This window comes from Engystomops pustulosus, chromosome 2 (genome assembly GCF_040894005.1).
Source record: "Engystomops pustulosus chromosome 2, aEngPut4.maternal, whole genome shotgun sequence".
Taxonomy (NCBI): Eukaryota; Metazoa; Chordata; class Amphibia; order Anura; family Leptodactylidae; genus Engystomops; species Engystomops pustulosus.
In genome coordinates, this window is record NC_092412.1 from 77,293,163 (window position 1) to 77,315,923 (window position 22,761).

Genomic DNA, 22,761 nt, shown 5'->3' on the forward strand with positions numbered 1-22,761 from the left:
TTGAATACTGTAGTCACATTCCAGGAAAGGCACCATGGTATACTACAGCCGCATCACCAGTCAGCTGACTGGGATGCCAACAGCTGCTAGCACCGTTTATGGAAGGCAGTTGTAATACACAACACATTCACAACCTCGAGGGTTGGTAGAACAGCTTGGTAAAACTTAAGCATGCTTTTGGAATAATGCAAAGTGCTGATGCTGACATTGGACATTGATGTTTGGGAGTATTCATTCAACTATCAATGTTAAAAACTTATAGAGAGGTGAGACTTTTTATAATCTTCAAATTTGGACTATGCATATGAAAACACATGTGGTTGTACAGATGTACACAAATAACTATTAAGAGACATTTGGAAATACAACACCTACTAATTATAAAGAGATTGGCCTAGGCCCAGGCATCATGGTTGTATGCAACGTTATACAGAGCAATTATATATGTATTTATAAGCTCATACCATCCTGTTTGAATGAATGATGTATAACTTATAATATGGGGCACAGTCAGAATCAAAATATTGGTGCATATTTATCAGGACCTCTGGACTACATCAGTGGCGTAGAGGCCCAGAAATAATCGCAAATGCTAGCTTATTGCTAGCACTTGCAATTATTTGCCCTACTCTGCCACCTTCACGCCAGTGGGCCATGAAGGGGGAAAGGGAAGGCCTAGTGTTGGGCGCGGCCAGCCGGAAGTGGGTCGCTGTGGGGCATTACATGTGGAAAGTCACCGGTCACATTTATTAGAAGCAATTCAGCAGCACCAGCATATGATAAATATCCCCCATTAGATATGTCCTAATGACACTGATACTACTAATGCTATTAAGAAAACTTAAGTAGTGGACAGTTTGGTATGATTTTTATGTGGGAAGTAGATTGGGAGTGTGACACACTGTCTGATTATATTCTGTTCTGTTTGGTTTCATCATTTTATATTGTAACATTATGGGTGTGTAGTGTATCTTCATTGGCCCGGATTGGCTACATTAGAAGTGTATCTCAAAAAAGCTTTTTGGGTCTTACTTACTAAGGGCTTTTTGCACTTTTGTCGGATTTTCTGTAGTTTTCGGGAATTGCGCCACTGTGACAGGTATTTAACTGGGGATTCTGTCGTACATGATAGCATTGGGGCGCGGCTGTGTAGGCTTTCATGCAACAGAAATCAGGGGGTGTGCCGTCGGATAATCCGACTGATTCGGACTGAGTGCAGGATTTAACTTTCAAATTGTGTCGCAAGATCAAGCACTTACATGCACTAGGAAGAAAAAGGTGAACTCCGTCAGACCTGAGTGGGGAAGCGCCCATGCAGGATATCAGGCCCACGATCACAGTGAATGGCAGCAGAGTGCATTATACATGGACAATGCACTTTCGGGAACGCGTCAGGATGGGTGAGTAAATGTGCCCCTTTGTGTCTTTTATAATAAATATATGATAACATTTTCCACTGTATGGGATGTGGTAGTACATTTATCCTTTTCTAAACTTTTATATTTCCCTTTCAAGTAATTTTTTTTGTTATGTGAACTTAAAAAGATTACTTTTTGATTGTATCATTGCACTCGTATGGTGAGAAACCAATGAAAACCACATGTGGAAAGGAAAAACAGTTTACCAATATACTGTCAGCGAGAGAATTTATTAGTTTTTAGTGTTTAATAGTTATTATATTATATTTGGTGAAGATGTCAGAGACTCAGTATTCCCCACAGTTTATATTATAGTAGATTCTATTTTCCAATACTGTCAACTCCAGGAACATTGTACTAATACAAAACCTTCCCTCCATGCTTCCATTCTGAATGTTTATAGCATTAATTTTCTATTTCAAAATTAGATTTTGTCTCCATGGACCTTCTGTGTTATTATCTATGAACAACTGTAATTGCCTTGCCTGATTACATTTAAGTTATGGTAAATGAATGTTGTTAAATGACTATCATAGCAAATTATCTAAAAAGGTTAGATTGAAAAATGTAACTAACAGATTATTTTTTAATGAAAATATATTTGCTATCATCTTTTATTGCTACACATTTGTTTGCAGCATCTATTGAATATGTATTTTACTTCATTTATACAGAAATACTCACCTTTTCTGCTTGTGGATTAATGGGATATGTTTGAAATATGAAAATCTGATTAGTGTGTAACTTTGTAACGTTCTGCATTTAGTTATTAGTTTAAACAATTGTTAGCAACGTCATTTTACCTAATATTTACATATTTTAAATTAAAAATCAATCTATCAGGGAAAGATAGTCATTTTAATAAGATTTTACAATGTACATACATGTTCTGAGTCTCAGGTGATATGGTTAAGTGACTAAGGAACAAAGCTGATATCAAAAGGAGTTAACATCTATGCAGTTAATATGCAGTTTACTCCATATTTTAAGTTAAGGATATATTGAATATAAATCTGGTAGAAGTAAAAAATTGGTATAGACTTAATAAAATAGACAAAATTTTTCATTCTGTATAAGCCGAGTGAATGCTGGTGCCATGCCGGGTAGATTAACATTGTAGCTTATCTCATACATCAGCAGTGAGATCTACCCAAATGTTACATACAGTAATTTCTCTGGAGATTCAGGACAATCACCATAAAAATATTACTGGAGTTGCAAAGGTAGAATTCCAATACAGAAGAAGATAATAAGCTCCACATACTCCTAATTGTGTCAATTTGACTCAATAAGGTCTTCTTAATATTAAAACAAGAGCATCCAGCATTCTGATATCCATATGGTTACAATCTTTACATTATTGCATATATGTTAAAATGGATGCTTAATAAGCAATAAGAACACCATCATACATCCTCCAGAGACCTAAGCATGCCTTGGTAAGCAAGCCTTATTAATAACCTTCTTGGTCTTGACTACAAGAAACAAAGGGGTGGGGTAGCACAGTACAAAAGGTATCCTGTCACAATACGGGTGCCTATTTCTACAGACCTTACCCAAAAGCACCACTGCAAATGAATCCACCAAACACCACAAAAGCAGCAGTCCAGCTTTATCTTGGTGATACTATCTTTTTCACTGTTGGCATGGAGTTTGATTATTTTAAAACAAAGGTGCTTAACAAAGACACCAACAAACCTAAGTGTGGAAATCAATCCTCAAGACCATAAAGGCTATTAATGAAGCTTGATTAACACAACACAAAGGGTCTCTAGATGCTATATGTTGGAGGCATTATCAAAACCTTAACAACATGTGAAGTATATGTGCATCACATGTCGGTTAAGACTGTATGGAGCACACTCACTGGCTGAGTTCGCTTCATACACATTAGATGTCACCAGCATTATACAGCAACCACCCACAGTTGACACCAGTGATCATTGCTGTTACTGATCGCGGGTGCTTACCTCTTAAGTGCTGTCATCAAATGTGATGGTCGCACTTATGCCATTATCGTTGATCTGCCCAGTGCCTATGGGCGGATGCCTGCTATATGCTATGAGAAAGTGGAAGGAGGAAAAGTTTTACACAGAGCAGGCAATGTGATGATTTGCAGTCATAAGTGAGTGGGGTGACAGAATACAATTCAGGATGAGGTTTAGCACATAGATAGAGCTGCTGCAGGACGCCTGGTGACCATTGTCAGGTTTGAACAATGGGCATGACACAGTTGGGTTCGGGTAGAAAAAATTACTCAGGATGTTCGTCGCGCTGCTCTAGTTCAGTGAAGCGTTTATTTCGATCGTTGTGGACAACGCGTTTCGGAGGTGGACTACCTCCTTCATCAGGTCCAAAATTACAAGGTCTAAAATTAATGTAGTATACAGACAATAAAAAACAGTTCTTTACAGATAATAAACATTTAAAATAAATACCAGATGAATACATGAAGATAAAAAATGAATACTTGTGTCTCATTACAGGATTAATATCCTGTCTATATATATTAATCCTGTAATGAGACACAAGTATTCATTTTTTATCTTCATGTATTCATCTGGTATTTATTTTAAATGTTTATTATCTGTAAAGAACTGTTTTTTATTGTCTGTATACTACATTAATTTTAGACCTTGTAATTTTGGACCTGATGAAGGAGGTAGTCCACCTCCGAAACGCGTTGTCCACAACGATCGAAATAAACGCTTCACTGAACTAGAGCAGCGCGACGAACATCCTGAGTAATTTTTTCTACCCGAACCCAACTGCTATATGCTATAACAGCCAGAACCCTAACTGAGGGATCCATGGCTGTCATAGCAGGTCCTGCTAAAGAGCCTGCCATTATCAGGCTCTTTTACAGAACTGGTAATTTTACAGTATAACAAAATACAGTAGCATTGGATAATATTTTGTGTGATCAGACCGACCCCATAGGGTTCAAAAACTAAAGTTGAAATCACCCTCTTTCCCAACAACTTAAATAAAAATAAGTAAAGAAACATAACCATGGTAGTTAACACCTTGCCACAAAAAGCCCGCTATTTCAGAGGATAAAAATTGTTATTTCTGGGGATGAACTCCGTAATGGAAAATATCGCCCAAATGTCCTATTGGCCTTTTTTATACCATTACACAAAGCACAGACATTTGAATAAAAAGTAATAAAAATGTCATATAGTACGAAAAAAAATATATATATACAGATCCATATACCAAAGTATGAAAAAGTTATTGGTATTAGAAAAGGGCACAGTGATGATATTTATTTCTGTACAAAATGTTCTATTTTTAAAAAATCTACTGAAACCTTATAAAACCTAAATAAAATTGGAATTTCTGACCCAAGGAATAAAGAAGACATTTCATTTGGTGCACACTGTGAAAGACGTAAAAACAAAGTCCACAAGAAAATTGCGCAAATCTGTTTTTTTGTCAATTTCACAACATTTGGAATTTTTTTCTAGCTGTCAGTGCAAAGCATAGGATATAAAATACTGCCATTAGGAAGTGCAATTTATTACCTAAAAATAAGACCTCAAATAGCTCTGGAAAAATAAAAGTTATGGATTTTAAAAGATGGGAAGCAGAAAACAAAATAAAAAAATGGAAAAGGTCCATTGGCAGCAAGGGGTTAAGCACCTTTTTTTTTTAATTTTATAGAAGAAAGTGAAGACTTTAACATTATGGACTACATATCTGGCACATTGGATCCCACAGTACAATTCAAATCAAAATAGGCAACAGCACACCATAGATAAAGTGCAAAATTTCATTTTATTTGCCCCGCATAACAGTTATTTTGACTCAGGGCCAGATCTATTAAACTGGCTACACCAATTTTTTGTCTGACTTAGCCCTAGAAAGAACATCTTTGGAGCTCGTACATGTATTTAAAAAGTGTTTGCACCAGTTTTGTGTATGAAGCATGAAGAAAAGTGCGCCACTCACCAATTAAAAGTCTATAATTTTAATTTAAAAATCCTTCATAGAAAACAGCAGCAGGAAAATTGAGAATTGAAAAATGTCATAGAGGCTATCCTATGACATTAATCAATGAAGCCTATCATGTCTGCAACCAGCAGATCTCCTAGGACAGTGGTGGCGAACCTATGGCACTGGTGCTAGAGGTGGCACTCAGAGCTCTTTCTGTGGGCACTGGGGCCATCGCCCCAACACACCAGACAGGACTCGAAGAATCTTCCTGCCGTTCCAAGCTACTTAAAAGATGCTGCTTTCAGTCATATTTTCATACTTACTTCTCTACTTGGGACTGTAGGAAGAGGGAGAATGAATAGATAGAGCCAAATTATCTTTGGAGGACCTCCTGTTGGCACCCACAGGTCTACAGAGGGACATTGGAAAGAAGCTAAAATAATGCAAGTTTTCCATCTTTCTACTATGTGGCTGTCTTCAGGAGGCCAATATGATTGTTGAAGAACAAGGAGCAGTAAGTTACTGCTTTATTTTTGGTTGGCACCTCGCGATAAATAAGGGGGGTTTTGGGTGTCTTTTTGGGCACTTGGCCGCTAAAAAGTTCGTCATCGCTGTGTTAGGAAATAAGGGTAAGAAAAAGAGGAAGTGTAACAAAGACAGCTTTTTTACATTCTCAATTGATTACAGCAATGTGGCCTCTCAAATAAGGACTGCAAAAAAATTGGTATATGCTTTATAAAGCATATGGTTAAAAATTCACCGATTGTCCCTTTCAGAGAGCTAGAACGGAAAAGGATGAAGTAGTCCCTAGAAGACTACCAGCTCAGACTAGGAATTGGTTACAGAAAATGGTTCCACAAGGGAACTTCAATATTCGGTATAGGGAACATTGTAGATCCGCCCATACAGGAAAGGGAGAACTAAGACTGAATGCTCATATAAGGCAAGTCCATGGTGGGAATTGATTTTTTTTTCATTTTTGTCTACACTGCACTGGGCAACAGGAACACTCATTTAAATTTATGTACTTTACATAATATCTGTGATTTCATTTTGGTTGGCTTAAAGATGAATGCGTAGATCATGGTATTTGGATGTTTTTCACTTGCAGTGTATATATACTTTATTTACAGAGTATAATCAACGATGGGCGGTCATTGTTTTATGGTATTTCATAAAAAGCTAAGTTTTAATTTAGTTGATCCATCTTGCTTCTACTGTCATATAGGAAAATAAAAATGAAAGGAATATTCTCAAGCGGATCCTACATGATATTTAAGTTCTTTAAAAAATTAGGTGACCTATCATTCATTTTCAATATGAAAAAGGAAACCTGCACAGCTTAATTATCTAAAGGGTACAGTAAAATATGTAACAAGGCCAGCACACAGACCATTTCACAAAAGACAAAGAAAAGTTTGTATAGGCAAAAAGATATCTACAAAACTTTTTATCATATAACCACACAACATATAAGGTGTATTTAAATGTATATGTTGTGTAGTAATGATATGAAATAAAGTTTTGTAGATATGTTTTTGCCTATACACACTTTTCTTTGTCTATTGTGAAATGGTCTATCATTCATCTTCCACATGGGGGTGTTAGCAGATCCCCTCTGTGCTGTAGCTTCACATGTTGTAAAACTGTGTGGGAGCACTTTCTCCTTTCTACTTTGTGCGATTACAGCAGGAAAAGGGACAGAGGAAGTGCAGATAGAGGGCAGAGAGGAGGAGATGTGCTTCTGCACACTGTAACACCCTAAGAAGTAAAAGCATGGAGGTGCTCTGGTAGTGCCACCCAAAGAGCCCTTCTGGCTCATTTGCAGAATTTTAAAAGTTGATTTTAGAAGAAAAGAGGCCACGAATAACAAATATAAGAATGTTACCACAGTCACAGTGCTGGATCTATGAGTAAGTGTCCCTGGTTTATCATGCTTGATTTTGTTGTGGCTTTGTATAATATCAATGATAAAGAATTGTGGTATTTAATAATTAGAACCAATTATTAACCTTTTATTACAATCTTCAAAGTTCATGGGAAAGAAACCTTCATGTAACTTGAAAATGCTGGAGTACCTGTTTATTATGTATGTCAGTTTTCAGCAACTTCTATGTCCATTAATTGTAAGTTCTAAAACTGATTTAGCATAGGTGTTGCATCAGGTTGTAATTATCTGAAATAAATGCAATCTTTACAAGAGTTACTCTACATGATATTTTCTTGACCTGCACTTTGCACTTTTTCCAGATCTGATATCCAGTGTAAAAATAAAAGCAATTCGGATTAATAATTCAAGCTTCAGCTAACCGATATTTTTAGAAAGCCGCCACTACAAAGTATATAACATAGTCACAAGTTTTAAAGGTTTCCCTTATAATATTGCATATGCAGATGGATGGAAATCATTACATTTTACTTCCAAAACATCAACATTTTGAAGTGATTTATTTATTTACAACCTTAGATGTTCCAGGCCCACATGTCCTTCTGAGATCTTAAGTAATATTTTATGAAATAGTGAATCAAACCTGCTTGCATTTATTGCTAACTGGAAAGATGGTGGCATCTGGCCCAGCCTACCCTTTTGCCTGTTTGTCATCATAAATACACACAGTCACCAGCTTGTGACATATGTTTCCTTTTGAAATTTATTCTTAAGATGGCTGTCAGAGCTGAAAGTCAACTATTACTCATAATATTTTTTGCACATTCTGGTCACCAGGCATTTTCCCAATCCAAACCTAACAACATAATGATAGAGGTTATAAGTTTCTGGCTCAGCTTACACATGCTTTCATTTCCATTTTTATAGACTTGTTAGATTGCTTTGCTATCAGTGTCTGCATTCGCTTCCCTTCTATGTGCAGTTATACATTTCCTCAATCTAAAAGGAATATACAAGTAAAAGGCCTTTTTTAATCAATATTAAAATGAGTGTCCGATTGCTTTGAGCCACAAAGGTTCAATCATTGCATCATAATTACTGCAATAATTTTTTAATCTTATACACAAATATAGAATCTACTCTCTATGATACAACGCATCAACTATATGTCTTATATTAAAAATTACTCAGAAATTGTTAGTGGAAAATGTACTTTATAGCAATATGCAATAAATCACAATGTCTGCTTATATAAATATTGCAAAACATAACAATTAATAATATTAAAATATGACTTCCTACACTGATTAAATGATGTAAAACAGGAATAAATCACAAGAAATGTAAAAATAATTTTTAACAGCTTCATCTTTTAAAAGTTAAAAAAAAATGACAGTACCATTTTCTATTAAAAATGTGATATCAATTCTACTTCTTCTGACATAATAAAGAAAAAAAATTCTGACACAGGAAAATCACATCCTACTGGTTCTATCTGTCCTTTATTGGTTTCCAGATTGAAAAAAGATTACATTTTACCACCTCTCCTTCCTTGCTTTACTTCTTCATGCATCTCCCAGCTCTCTCTTAATCAGCCAGCAACACATCCCATACAATCAAAATCCAAATAACTTTGCGCTTACTCAGGCATAACTTGATGCTTACTGAACTTTTTAACCTGTTCATCGTCAAACACAATAAAGAGTTTAGATTTTTTTAAAATATGGAGGCTAAAATATAAAAACTGGTATGGTTTGTATATTTGGGCTGTTGAGTTATTCATAACAAATTATTCATCATTTCTAGGATTTTGTAAAGTTTATGGATGTTAAGTAAAGTTACAATATGAGGCAGTGTCTTAGTACATTTTTTTTCTATTATAAATGTATTCAATAAAGTGTAGCTAAAACACAAATTTTTTATAGATGCTTTTTGCAATCAGGCAGGTTTTGGTTACATCAAAAACTTTTATGTAGTGTATCACATCTTTTAATGATTTTTCTATTTGAACAGAAATATTTTGGTTTAAACTCCATGGGGGATATGTACTATCCAAGATGTGCCAAAATTCTGATGCAATGTGTCAAACAAATTTAACTACTATTTTAGGGTTTTATAAAAGGTGCAGATTTTGACACAAAAAACCCTGCTTCCCTTTGGTATAAGGAAATAGTTTAGGATGGGTTACTCAAAAATGTGGAATGTTTTTGCAAACTTATAGTGGGTAATTTATCTTATCTCTGTTTGTTTTTGTCATTTTTCCATCTGCTTCTTTGGTAATTTATCAATCTCACTTTTTCCTTGTGCTAAATGTTTTTTTTTTTTCGTGCAGACCTCTTTTTTAGACATTTGTTACAAATGTTGCAAAAAATGTCGCAAAAATGTCGCAAAAATCTAGCACAAATGTTGCAAGTCACTTATTTCCATTTTCTAAGTTTTCCTTAAGTATGGTTTTGTCTGGAGTTTTTTGCGCCATAAAATGTTGCAAATATTAGACAATTTGAAATGATAAATGTCATTTGCAATATTTAGCACATAAATAGAAGATAAATGTGTCTTAGTGCCGAAAAAGACACAAACATTGCAATGCACCAAAAAATGTCTCAAAAAAGAAAGAAAAAAAAGGAAGAAAAATAATGATAAATGACCCCCATAGACTCATATGCCCGATTTATCACCCTCTAAAGTAAATCATACAAATCCCCCCACCCCTCCAAAAAAGACAGGCACATATTTCCAGTATATATATAAATGACCCTAGCTCAAATTTTTTTTTGTTATGAGGATTTTCTTATAAAAAAAATTCCTATAATTTAAAAAGGGTCAATTTCCGAGGAGTTTTGGAAGTGTTTAAAATATTGCATTTTTTTTAGTGAGAGTCATGCTAAAGTGCAGAACAGTGGCAATGAAAGGGATATGTTTTTGCTACATGCGCATGACATCCAAGCTAAATAAACAACAAAATAAATGAACAGACCTTTTATCATTAATAAAGGAACATAGAAGACAAGGAAGCACACACATATAATGATTGGGAGATCAGGTGTCAATTTGCCATAAGTGATGAGTACAAGGAACTAATATCTTACAAATATAAAAACAGAAAACTAAGACAAGTTCAAACCAGTAGACATATTTATTAGCCATACATAAAAAGATGCTGAAGCTAGATATTGCTGCAAGCAAAGATTGAACTTGAAGTAATAGTAATATGAATTGATCTTGTTACATTAAATGTGCAAATAGAAAATATACTGTAAGTTGCAGGCAATCCACTTCACTCCTGCAGGACACCACTCTGAATGCTAAAAGAAAAATAAGAGGAGCATACAAAAAATAAATAAAGCTGTGATTCAACTCTTGGCATAGCTACAAGTTAGAACTTTGTATAAGTCAAACTTTTTGTGTATGCATACATTTTTTATATTCCTATGGTAATTATTATACGACTGAACACATCAGTTTGTGGGTTAAATTTTTCACTACCTGCATTCCTAAAGCAATAACGATTTTATGCATTTACAAATCTATATGAGGACTTATAACCTGCGGGAAAATTGTACATTCAAGTGTCAGTATTTAATATTCCATGCTACATACCGGACCTCTGGAAAAAAAAAATATATATATTTTTTTTTGTTAATTAATTTACTTTATAACTTTTATTGTTATTATTTATTAGGCCATATTGGGTACTTAAACCCAATGGGAGTCTGATTGTTGATAGAATAAACTGCAATAGTATATTTCACTATATTGCCACTTTGCTGCATCTATATTAGATCCTGCCGGTCTTTTGCACATTCTGCTAATGGTCCCGGCGATGAAAGCAACCAATTAATGCCCCCAATGACATCATGGGGCACTAATCAGATCAAATGATCAATTGGTCCAAAAGAATGCAATGGATCCATAGGCTACTGTATTTTAAGTTACTTCATCTCATAATGCAACAAACAACCACCTTGTTAAAAGAGTGCTCAAACCATAAGCCCTCTCCATACACCCTTAACGTCCCTGTGCCATAATAATATGGTGCATATCATTAATGGATTAATGTGACTTGATTTCTTGACTCCTTAGAATACCTTTCATCCTTTGTGCTTAACTTTGTAGTTCTTGCATAGCGGAATTAGCTTATGGATTGCTCAAGCTGTGTGGCCAACCCCTGCATTTACTGTATCAATTTAGTGGAGGATGTTCATGGGGTGCAAGCTGACGTGGGCACACTGGGAGAAATTTGTTAATCTACTTGCACCAGACTTTTGGCATATTTGCACAAAGAATCCTGTCTAAAATTCTTTATACCACATTTATCAAGGCTTTTCAGTCAGGAAAATGTGGCATGACATTAGAAATGGGCATGATTTATTGAAAAGAGGGGAGTGGTTAATCAGAAAATTAATTAAGAGGGTGTGTCACCATCTGGCATACAGTTTAGGACTTAAAAAAAACTAAAAGTAGGTTTAAAATAGTACTCAACAGCCTTAAACTGTGGTCGAATTCATCATCACAGTGATAAATTTTGCTTGGCAAAAGTCTAGTCGATGACACACTGATAAATTTAAATATGAAGGAGAAGAAAGCTGAGGCACTCGCCGATGTAGGTCAAACAGATTTATTCTGGCCTGTAAGGTACAGTGAGATACTTAAAACACTACTTGACTGGGGTATAAGCCAAGGGTGGGAAATGCATTGGTCACAGCCTCCCTGTATATAGCCAGCAAGTCCCCTGTAGTATACAGCCAGCCTCCAGTAGTGTATAGCCAGCCCTCTGTAGTATATAGCCAGACATTCCCCTGAAGTATATAGCCAGCAAGCCACCATTATTATATAGCCAGCTCCCTTTAGTATATAGCCAGCCATCACCCTGAAGTATATAGCCAGCAAGCCCCCAGTAGTATATCCCCAGCCAGCCCCCTGTGGTTTATAGCCATCCATTCCTCTGTAGTATATAGCCAGCCAGCCCCCTTTATTATAGAGCTAGCCCCCTTTAGTATATAGCCAGCCCCCTGTGGTATATTGCCAAACCCTTGTAGTATATAGCCAGCCTCCTTTAGTATATAGCCAGTCCCCTTTAGTATATATCCTGCCAACCCCTTTAGTATATAGCCAGTCCCTTTAGTATATAGCCTGCCATCCCCCTTAAGTATATATCCAGCTCCCTTTAGTATATAGTCTGCTAGCCCCTTCAGTATATAGCCAGCCATTCCCCTTTAGTATATAGGCAGCCCCCATTAGTATATAGCTAGCCCTGTGTAGTATATAGCCAGCCCCATGTAGTATAACGCCAGCCAGGCCCTGTGTAGTATATAGCCAGGCTGTGTGGAGAATATAGCCACCCCCATGTAATATATAGCTAGCCATCCCCAAGTTTGCCGAGCACAAAAAATAGACAAAGTACTCACATTTCTGATGCCCCGGGCAGGCACTTTTCTTGTCAGAGGCGGCTGCCATCTTAGCTGTACCCCCGCTTAGAAAGTCCAGAAGATTAAGATGAAAAGAAAATATAATTTTGCACATGTTTGAAAAAAACAGGATCTTCTGTTTCACAACAAAATTAAGAAATTCAAGCAATATTCTAAAATCATTTTATGATTTATACCTACATCTTGGTCAGAATAATTGTACCTTAGTTACAGTATTTTCCATTCTTAACAGTGAAAGTTGTTTTCCACAGCTTCAATTTCTATGCAATGACACAGCAATTTTCTTTGTCCTTGAAAGTAGTAAGATTTTGTTTCTTGTTGGTATTTGTTTCAGTGTTTTCAATCGTTTACATATTCAGTTGTATTTAACCCCACATTATTATTCACACTAGCACATTTTGATTTTGTTTCAGTTTTTACATTCAAAATCCATTCATATTCACAGACAGTTTTTATTTAAAAAAAAATAATAATAATAATTTGTGATAGCAGTGTTGTAGATGTTGGTTCACACTTTCTTTTTCAGTTTTACATTGTTTCTTTTAAATTCATAACAGCAAAAAGTTTAAGGCCAAAAGGGTGGTGGGGCCTTTTTGTGTTAAATTGATAATGTCAAAATAGCAATGATGTTGCTAAATGCTCATAGGCCCTGTAACATGGTATCCCCATTAGAGTATAAGTGGGGCTTCAATGCAATATATAATTGTAACTGGAACTCCATTAACGTTCTGATGCATTCAAATATTAGGAAAAAATATTAGTGGAAAAATCAAGAAAATCCATGAGGGTTCTCAGCATATGGGTTTGCTGAGATTTTTTTATGTGTGTTTATGGTTTCTATAGGTCTAAATATATAATATAAATGTAAAAATGCTTCCCAACTGTAACATCTACATGCACTTTTAAGTTTACTCATTTCAACATTCAACAATGTAATTATTGTTAAAAATGGTTCTTTGCAAAATACACACATCTTACAGGTGAATTTTAAATTTGGTTATGTGGCATGTGTGCTTCAGAATTTACTGTAAGCTAAGCAAAGGAGGAAATCTGCTGTAAAAGACACATTTTTTGGTCTTATAATGATAAAAAAAAAACTCTTCCCACCCCCCACTACCCCACCCACAAAAAACAATAAAGATGTTGAGGGACTTTTGTTTTTCTATCCTCAATTAAAAAACATCTTACACCGTATATACTCGTATATAAGCCGAGTTTTTCAGCACACTGGGGGCAGGCTATATACTACTGGGGGCAGGCTATATACTACTGGGGGCAGGCTATATATTACTGGGGGCAAGCTGGGCAGGCTGTATACTACTGGGGGCAAGCTAGGCAGGCTGTATACTACTGGGGGCAGGCTGGGGTGGCTGTATACTACTGGGGGCAGGCTGGGTGGCTTTATACTACTGGGGCAGGCTGTATACTACTGGGGGGCAGGCTGTATACTATAGGGGGCTGGCTATATACTGGGGGGGTCTGTGACCAATGCATTTCCCACCCTCGGCTTATACTCGAGTCAATAGGTTTTTCCAGTTTTTGGTGGTAAAATTAGGGGTCTCGGCTTATACTCGGGTCGGCTTATACTCGAGTATATACAGTTTATTGAAGATAAGCTAAAATACAATGAAAAATATTTGCCAACAGAATCTACATCAATTGATGGTCTACAAAGTGATTGTACTGTTCTCCAAATTTAAATGCTAACATATCTATCCAAGTTACCTGCTTCTCACATTTTTCGGTTCTAACCTTCCCACTCTCCTGACCTTATGAAGCAACAGATTTTAAAGATATGTCCAGCTAATAGAGAATCAGAACCCATGAAATTGAACACAACCTAATTATTCTTTTCTGTATTCTGGTCAGGATTCAAACCCTCACTTTAGCTCAGTGTATTAAATTTGCCAATGAATTATTTCTTTTGTTTGTGACACAGTATTTTTAGGTTGTGTTGTCTTACATTTCTATGTGCTGACCTACAATAAAGAATATTTTATCACCACGGTGAGTGCCACTATGTCTTCTTTGTAAAACCTCTGTTTTTGCTCTCTCTCTCTCGTCTCGTAGTTCCAAACACATTTTTTGCCTTTCGCATTGTATAAACCTTTAAAATTGTTTTAACTACTTTATTGTTACTAAATCTTTATGCAAATGTGCACTCTTTGGGCCACAAGCAGGGGAATGTGATCCCCCTACTTGTGGCCCATCTGACCACCGCTGATGTCAATTGAGAATGCCTTCCAATGTTACAAAGATGGGAAAGAATATGACCTGCTCTGTAATTTGTGGAGTTGGCAATTGTATGGGTCATTTCTGGGATCTATGATTTTGGAATCTAACAAGAAAAACCGATAGTCACTAAACAATCTATTAAAAGAAAAAGCAATGGGGCATATGTATCATAGGTTTGGCTTTGGTCTTTAGTGAATTAGTGACTTTTAAAACAAAGTCACAAAAATTCTCCAAAAGTTACAATCAGTTCCAAGCTAATGTCTACACCTGGTATGGGGCAACCGTAGATTTGCGTAGGAAATACTGCAGAAAACTAGACAATGGCGAACTTTGAAAGGAGATTGTTTTAGACAAAAAAAATGGTGCCTCAGTTGGTTGCCCCATCGCTCCAGTAGTGAAGAAGACAGCCATACATACATTTCAATGGAGCAACGCCCTCAGCAATCTCTGTCAGCTCCATAGAAATGAATGGAGCAGAACAGTCATGCTTACTGTCTGCTCCATTGCTCTCCCGAAGTGACGATGGATCCGACTGAGGTAGTTGGGATCCCATTAGATCCCTCACTTTCGTTATCTGTGGGGGATCCCCACCGATCAGCAAGCTAGGCCCTATCCACAGGATACAAAGAATGATCAGACCATATAACAATGAAATGTGTAAATACTAATCATAGAATTGTGTCAACAGTTTTGATGATTACAACAATTAGTAGCATTGATGTGCTTGTACTTTACACGTAGTGTAATTTATCCAACACTCATCTGCCATAAAATGTACATTTTCACTGTTATTTCCACATATATTTTGCATGTATCCGTCCTATTTCTTTAATTTTTAGTTTCTGCATGAATAAAAATTACTATATTTATGGCAATTATGTCAGTAATCATAATATCATAGCAATAATTAGATATAGCCTCTTAAAAGGATGACGGTTGATGCACATGTCAAGAAGGAAAAAACTCTATTTTTAATCAACTATTTCTAAATATTAATAAAGCAAACATTACATGCATACACAGAGAAAAAAGGTTTGTTTGCTCAGATGAATGCCTCAACCTCAGCTGATTTGCTTTTCATATGTTTCTGGCAATGGTGAGATTACTGGAGAGGAAATGGCCCAGTGTTACAATTTGCCTTTCAATATACTTTTCAAGTTTTCAAGAGGTTTTTTCAGTACAAAGATGACATAGAGCATGGGGTCAAACACCAGGCCCAAGGGCCAAATCCATCCTGCGGCATAGTGTTATGGGTTGTCTCTCCCTGTCCCCATTATTTATTTCCCAAGGCATGACATACATTGGGGGAAGGGAAGAGATCCTACAGACCGGGGGCTATTTGGCTGCTGGTCACGGGAACACTCTAGCTGTTGTTGTGGGAGCATTCTAACTTATGGATGCTGGTGTGAGGACACTCTTACTGTTGGCTACTGGGTGGAGGTCCACTCTCTAATGGCTGCACATACTGGCCATGCCAGTGTCTCTGGTTATTTTACAATATGTTCCACTTTGTGGATGATTATAATAGCAATACTCTAGAAATAAAACTACTTAGCATATTGAGTACATGCATTTATTTAGTAATAAAATGACCCTGCGAGCCCCTGGTGAAAATGAGCTTCACACCCCTGGCATAGAGGATACAGCTCTCCTTGCTGACAATGTTCAAAGGTTGTCACTTTATATTTAAATCAATTCTGGCGCATTGGAAAGTGACCCATTTAAATAAATTCACAACTACGTATGTTCTTTATAATGATTTATAATGATAAAACGCCTTAAAGAGTGAATTTACAATTACTTTATTTATAAGCCCTTCTCAATACTACAATTACTGTGCATTTCACAGTTAAGCTGGTTATACTATGTTATCCTTGAAATAAATAATGCAGGTTGTAAATATAACAAAGAGATCATAAATTACTACTAAGTTGCTGGAATTATACAAAGTATTTGACTGGAACACAAGGATAAAAATAAAAATGTTTGTGTTTATAAATCTGTTGTAGAGAGCCACTATATAAACTCCTTATCACACACGTACGCGGTGGTTTACAACAAGCTACAACGTGAACAGCTCTTTTGATCAGAGCACGAAAAACATCCTAGGTTGCAGAAAATTAAAAAAGTGAGATCAGTGTCTGACATCAGCAATAAAAATGTCACTGTAGGTGAAGAAATTACATTTCTGATCTTTGTTGGATGCTGTTGACAACCGTATATTATTTACTGAAGCAGAGTCTAACAAATGCATCAATCTTCTGCTAAACTTGTTTCTCCACTTAAAGATTGCATGTCATGTCTTGCATCCCATTTATAATTTAATAAGTGCAGGAGAAGCTGATGGTCACTGTGATAAAATATGTGAGGTGCTGAACTGCAATATTAAGACAAGATAAGAAATGAAATAAAAACTGAAATCTTACATTTTATGCATGGGACATTTTCAGGTGTTTAAAATGATATTATGGTTTAGTTATTATTTGTGTTGGTTTTCTGTTGCAGTATGTCTCACTAAAGTGCAGAGTGTGCAAGGGTAATCAAAACTGTTGCACAGTCTTCATTAATCTGGTGCACCCTGCACTGCTCGGGAAGTGGTGCACCTTTAATATAGAGCAAGTTACAGTAAAAAATGTGGTGCACAGTCCTACTGTGGAACGGAACGTCCCTTCAATCAAAACGCCCCATAATAATAAATAGTGGCACACAGTCTTCATTATTCTGGTGTGCTTTACACTGCTTGAGAAGTGGTGCACCCTTAACATGGAGCAACACAATTCTGTCAAGTCACACTAATAAATGTGGTGCACAGTCCGACTATACACTGGAACGCACTCTAGGTGCAGGATTTTGTGGCGCTCCGGGCATGGTGCAGCTGCGACTCTGGCTGCTCCAGTAGTGGGGATAACACCGTCCCCGCGATTAGACAGTGTTATCCCTGATTCTGGAGCAGTGTGGATAAGGCCCATGAGACACCTTTTATGATAACTATATTAATTTAGGCTTATTTCAGCTTTGAAATGTTAAACTGTGACAGCAATACATTTATAAGATTTTCCCCCATCTAAATATTGGCCATCCACTTTGTATATGTTTTACTTTGCATAACCTGTATAGGATGTAGATTGACTTTATTATGTATGCTCACAGGTACCAATGGAGATAACCCGCTTCTGTGTATCACTATGGCCTGATATGTAATTGATATGCCATTTTTATACCTTTTCATGAATAAAGATTAACATTTAATATAAAAAGATTAATTCTCTGTTGTCTTGACGCCCCATCGCCCACTATTCAGTGGGAGACATTATTGGTATATTATTGCAATATAAGACATGCTCTCCTATTAATTGGCTTACTTTATGCAAGACAAAATTCTGACTGGCCGGCAGTATTTCTGGCGCTCTGACCTTTTTTGAAACAGGGCTACGCCCCTTTTCGTAGGCCATGCCCTCTTCTCAAGCTAGTCGTGGAGAGACAGAAAACTACCTAAAACAGTTTAGAAATGTGGTGCAGACAGTTTTTAAGTGCAAACTGTGACAGAATTGTGTTGTAGACAGATTAATAATTTAGTCAGATTAATAATAAATAGTCTAATTTCTTATAATTCAGGGCTGCACTTCAGGATATTGTAATGTGATCAGATACTGTCACATTACAATACTAATGTTAAATGGGAAACATTCAAATCTATACTGGGTCATTATACTTTTAAATTCCTATAAGTAACAAGTATAGACGGGCTACATTACAGCTAAAGTGAAAAGGCCAATAAAAAAATCAATGTGTGCAAGGGTCCTGGAATAGATGGGTTTCACCCCAGATTTCTTAAACAACTCAGTTTTGTAATTGCTATACCACTGTCTAAAATCTTCAGAGATTCCTTAATGACTGGTACGGTGCCTGGTGCAAGGTGAGACGTTGTGGGACTAACCTGAAAAGGTGAGCAGATGCGGCACAGAGGATGTTCTGTGGATATTGGGGCACATTTGCTAAGAAAGACAGAAACTTCATTAAAAGTGCTCTTTCCGTAATGCTGGGTGAGACAGATTCATTAAGAACATGCACCGGAAATCATAAATATGTTGCTTCCCCGCACTGGCCCGACAAAGTTCACCAACTTTTTTGTGGTTCCCCTTTAACATAGGGCATGCGACACAATTTGCATGTTAAATACGGTTCTCGGTGCGACGCCCTTACTAAATGTGCCCCAGTGTGTTCTTGGACTTTGCGAAGGCATTTGACAATAAAATAAGGTCTATTGTTTTGGCAGGAATCTATTTGCAATTGGGTTGAAAACTGTATGAAGGATCAAATTCATACGCCTATTTTCTATAGGTGTCAACTTTTTGAGTGAGATTGTTTTCAATGTTAATGTGCACATCTAAAAATAGATCTACTTTTTAGGGGAAAAATTTGTGACAAATTAGGTGCAATTCAAAATACATTTCCTAAGGCAAACCAATAACTTACATAAATTACAACACACAAACCTGAGACACAGTGGAGCACATTTACTAAGAACTTTGCACCAGTTATTTGCTTGTTCTTTTAAGTGCAAACTACTTGCACAGGTATTTAACTCCGGTAGGTCAGCTGCGAGTGAATGGAGAGGGCTCATGGGCCGGTAGGTCATGGCCGGTAAGTCTTTGCTGCATATTGCAGCAAACACTTCCCAGTAACACCTGCGATCCTTGGTGTTAACCCGTCCATCAGCTTTAAAAAGATGGTGGCGCATGGGTGTTAGCTGCTGAATTGGAACTATAGTGCTATAATTGCCTGCAAAATTATCCTGCTGGATCGGTGTTATAAGGATACGATAACATCTTTAATTCCACCACTAATTATTACCAACGTCATAGAATTATTAGAGAATATAAGAACACTATGTGGAGGCACTAGTGGCAGGATTCTTTTAAATACTTTTTTTACCCCATAATTTTGCAGAGCATATGTCCTGTTATTAACCCCACTTTTCAGCAATCTATCCTTTACTACTCTCATTTTACTGCCAATTTTAAGTCACAAAGTTTGAGTCGCCATTCATTTCTATCCAAGCGGAACTTTTGTTTGAAATTTGGCTAGAGAGTGGGTTTGTGAGTGGGATATGATTTGGGGTCTTTCGTGAATAATTTAGTACAACATCCAGAAAAAATATTGTTAATGGGGAAGGAGAACTGGTGGCTCTGTCCTTATGACACAGTGGGAGACATTTACTAAGGGTCCACGGACCGTGATTCCGTTGGGCTTTCCCGAATATTTCCATTTTGTGTCATTTTCCGCAGAATTGCCCCGGGTTTTTGGATTCTGGAGTTCGGGCCGGCTTGCATGTGACAGAAATCGGGGGGGGGGGGAGCGTGGCCACCGGAGAACCCGACGGAATTTAAAAAATCGAAATGTGTCACAAGATCACGTACTCACATGCACCAGAAAGAAGAAGGTGAACTCCGGTGGACCTCAGCGCAGAAGTGACACCTGCAGGAAATTGGACACACGACCTTACTGAATTGCGCCGGACCCGAATCCTCATCAGACAACGCACTGCGGGATTGCAACAGGACCGGGTAAGTAAATGCGCCCCAGTGTGTTTTCTGTAGGGAGAGGGGTTTTCTAGTGGGCCAATGTGGGTGAGGACAACATGGTTCCTGTGGAGTTTACTGAGGGGTCAATTGCTTGAAGTTGGATGCTCTACTGTAGGAGGTGTTGTGCTTGAAGACAAAGTTTTTTGTTTACTTTTGGATTGAAGGTACTAAGTTTGATTTTATAAGTAAGATCATTTGACTCATAACACCCTGTTTCCACAGTAGCAGGGCAATCTCTGACTAGTTGGCCAGTGATGATGCCAAGTATGACATAATGGGGGACCAGAATTTTATGCATTTACCTGATGCTAATGAGTGCCAAATATCATACTGATTTGTTACAGATACTGATTTGGGTCGTGAGACCTTGTATCAAACATTTTTGTTGGTTATTTGTCACATTTTGTACCCGGAAACTGGGAAACAGATTTCTGCTCATCTTTCACATTCTATGTTGCGTTGCGCTGGCAGTTTTTTAAAATATTGGATACAGTTACCATAAAAATGAGAAGGTCAAGTAGAAACCAAGGGGAAGGGTTGAGGGTCCAACTCCAAAGCATCTGTAAAGAAATTGGATGGGTACTTATTTGGCTGTTATAAAAGTGCTTACTTTTGCTCCAAAAGAGCTCACGTGGTCAATACAGTCAATATACCATTCTTATAATAAAGTTATAAAGATTATATTTTATTACTAAAACTTAAAGGGGACCTACCCCCACGAGTCTACCTATAAAGGTAGAACGGGTGGTAGGTGGATGAATGGGATGTAAGGATAGCCCTTTTTGGGCTAATCCTTATGTCACGGCTATCCTTTTGTAAACTTTAATGTCTTTATATGCTAATTTTTTTAAGCGGCTACTGGGGCGTGGAGTAGCTGGACATGAGGCTACTAGTTGCGGCTACTCCACGCACCCATAGGCCTGCGTTCTGTGCATGCACAGATTACATGGTAGGCGACAAAGATGCGCCGAAGATTACATGGTAGGCGGAGGAACGAGGCTACTGGGGCGTGGAGTTGCCGCAACTAGTAGCCTCATGTCCGGCTACTCCACGCCCCAGTAGCCGCTTAAAAAAATGAGCATATAAAGACATTAAAGTTTACAAAAGGATACCCGGGACGTAAGGATTAGCCCAAAAAAGGCTATCCTTACGTCCCATTCATCCACCTACCAGCCGTTCTACCTTTATAGGTAGAATCATGGTGGTAGGTGCCCCTTTAAGATCTTTAGATTCTATATTGGAAGTCAAGCTATGGGGAAAATATTCATATAAACATAATAACTCTTAAAACAAATTGTAATTCTTCTGTATAGCAGTGTATTATGCTTATCAGAGGAATCCAAAGAGGTGCTTCCTTAAGTAATGTCTACTAACTTTAAGAAGACAGATGTTCATTCAATAAGAAATGGCCTTCTAGAATTTTGAATTCCCAATGACAACCATTTCTACAGTAGGTCAGATTTGCTATGTAGTTAAAACCTGTTGTCCACCTTGAAAGCTCAGTTCCTGATTCTTCACAATCATATAGCAATCAACAAATTTTCTAAAAAATACTAGTTTAAACTTGTTTTTCAGATATTATGTAAAATGAATGCGCATAATGGACAACTTTAACAATAAAATCTCTGCAAAACATTGCTGACAATAATTTGGAACATATAACCTTCAATTTATGTAAAAATTATGGTGTGACAATGTGACATTGCTAAAAAGACTTTCCTTTTTCTCAGTGAAAGAATATCTTCTTAGTCTAACAGCAGGAAGTAGTGACACAGGTTAATGTGTAACCCAATATTTAGCTACTTAAAATGATAATGAATTCTAGCATTTTATTCTGTAAAGAAACTAGTCATTCACAGTTCTTGTACACAGTATAAAAGACCTAAATGTGATCAAAAAGTGGAAACCACAAATTGTCTAATTATCTTATGATTTATGATTATCTAAATATCATATGTGAGATAAGTCCTATTTTGACTGTTAACTGGCTCAAAATAGTGAAAAGTTCGTAAACTGTTTGTTGCTGTCACAATCCTTTAGTTTGATTCCAATCCCCTCTGAGTCCACCATGCAGGTCAGTACTAGCAATACACCAGTACTCCAGCTACCATTAGTGTTAGTGCAGTGTGTAAGCTTCCCTTATGCTGCACAGAGAACCATAGCATACTTGCTGAGTAACAGATGGCATTTGAAATGTTTTCTGGAAACATTACATGACTTGAAACAGTCCACAGAGAAAAGCAGTGGCCCGGAATCATCCAATCACA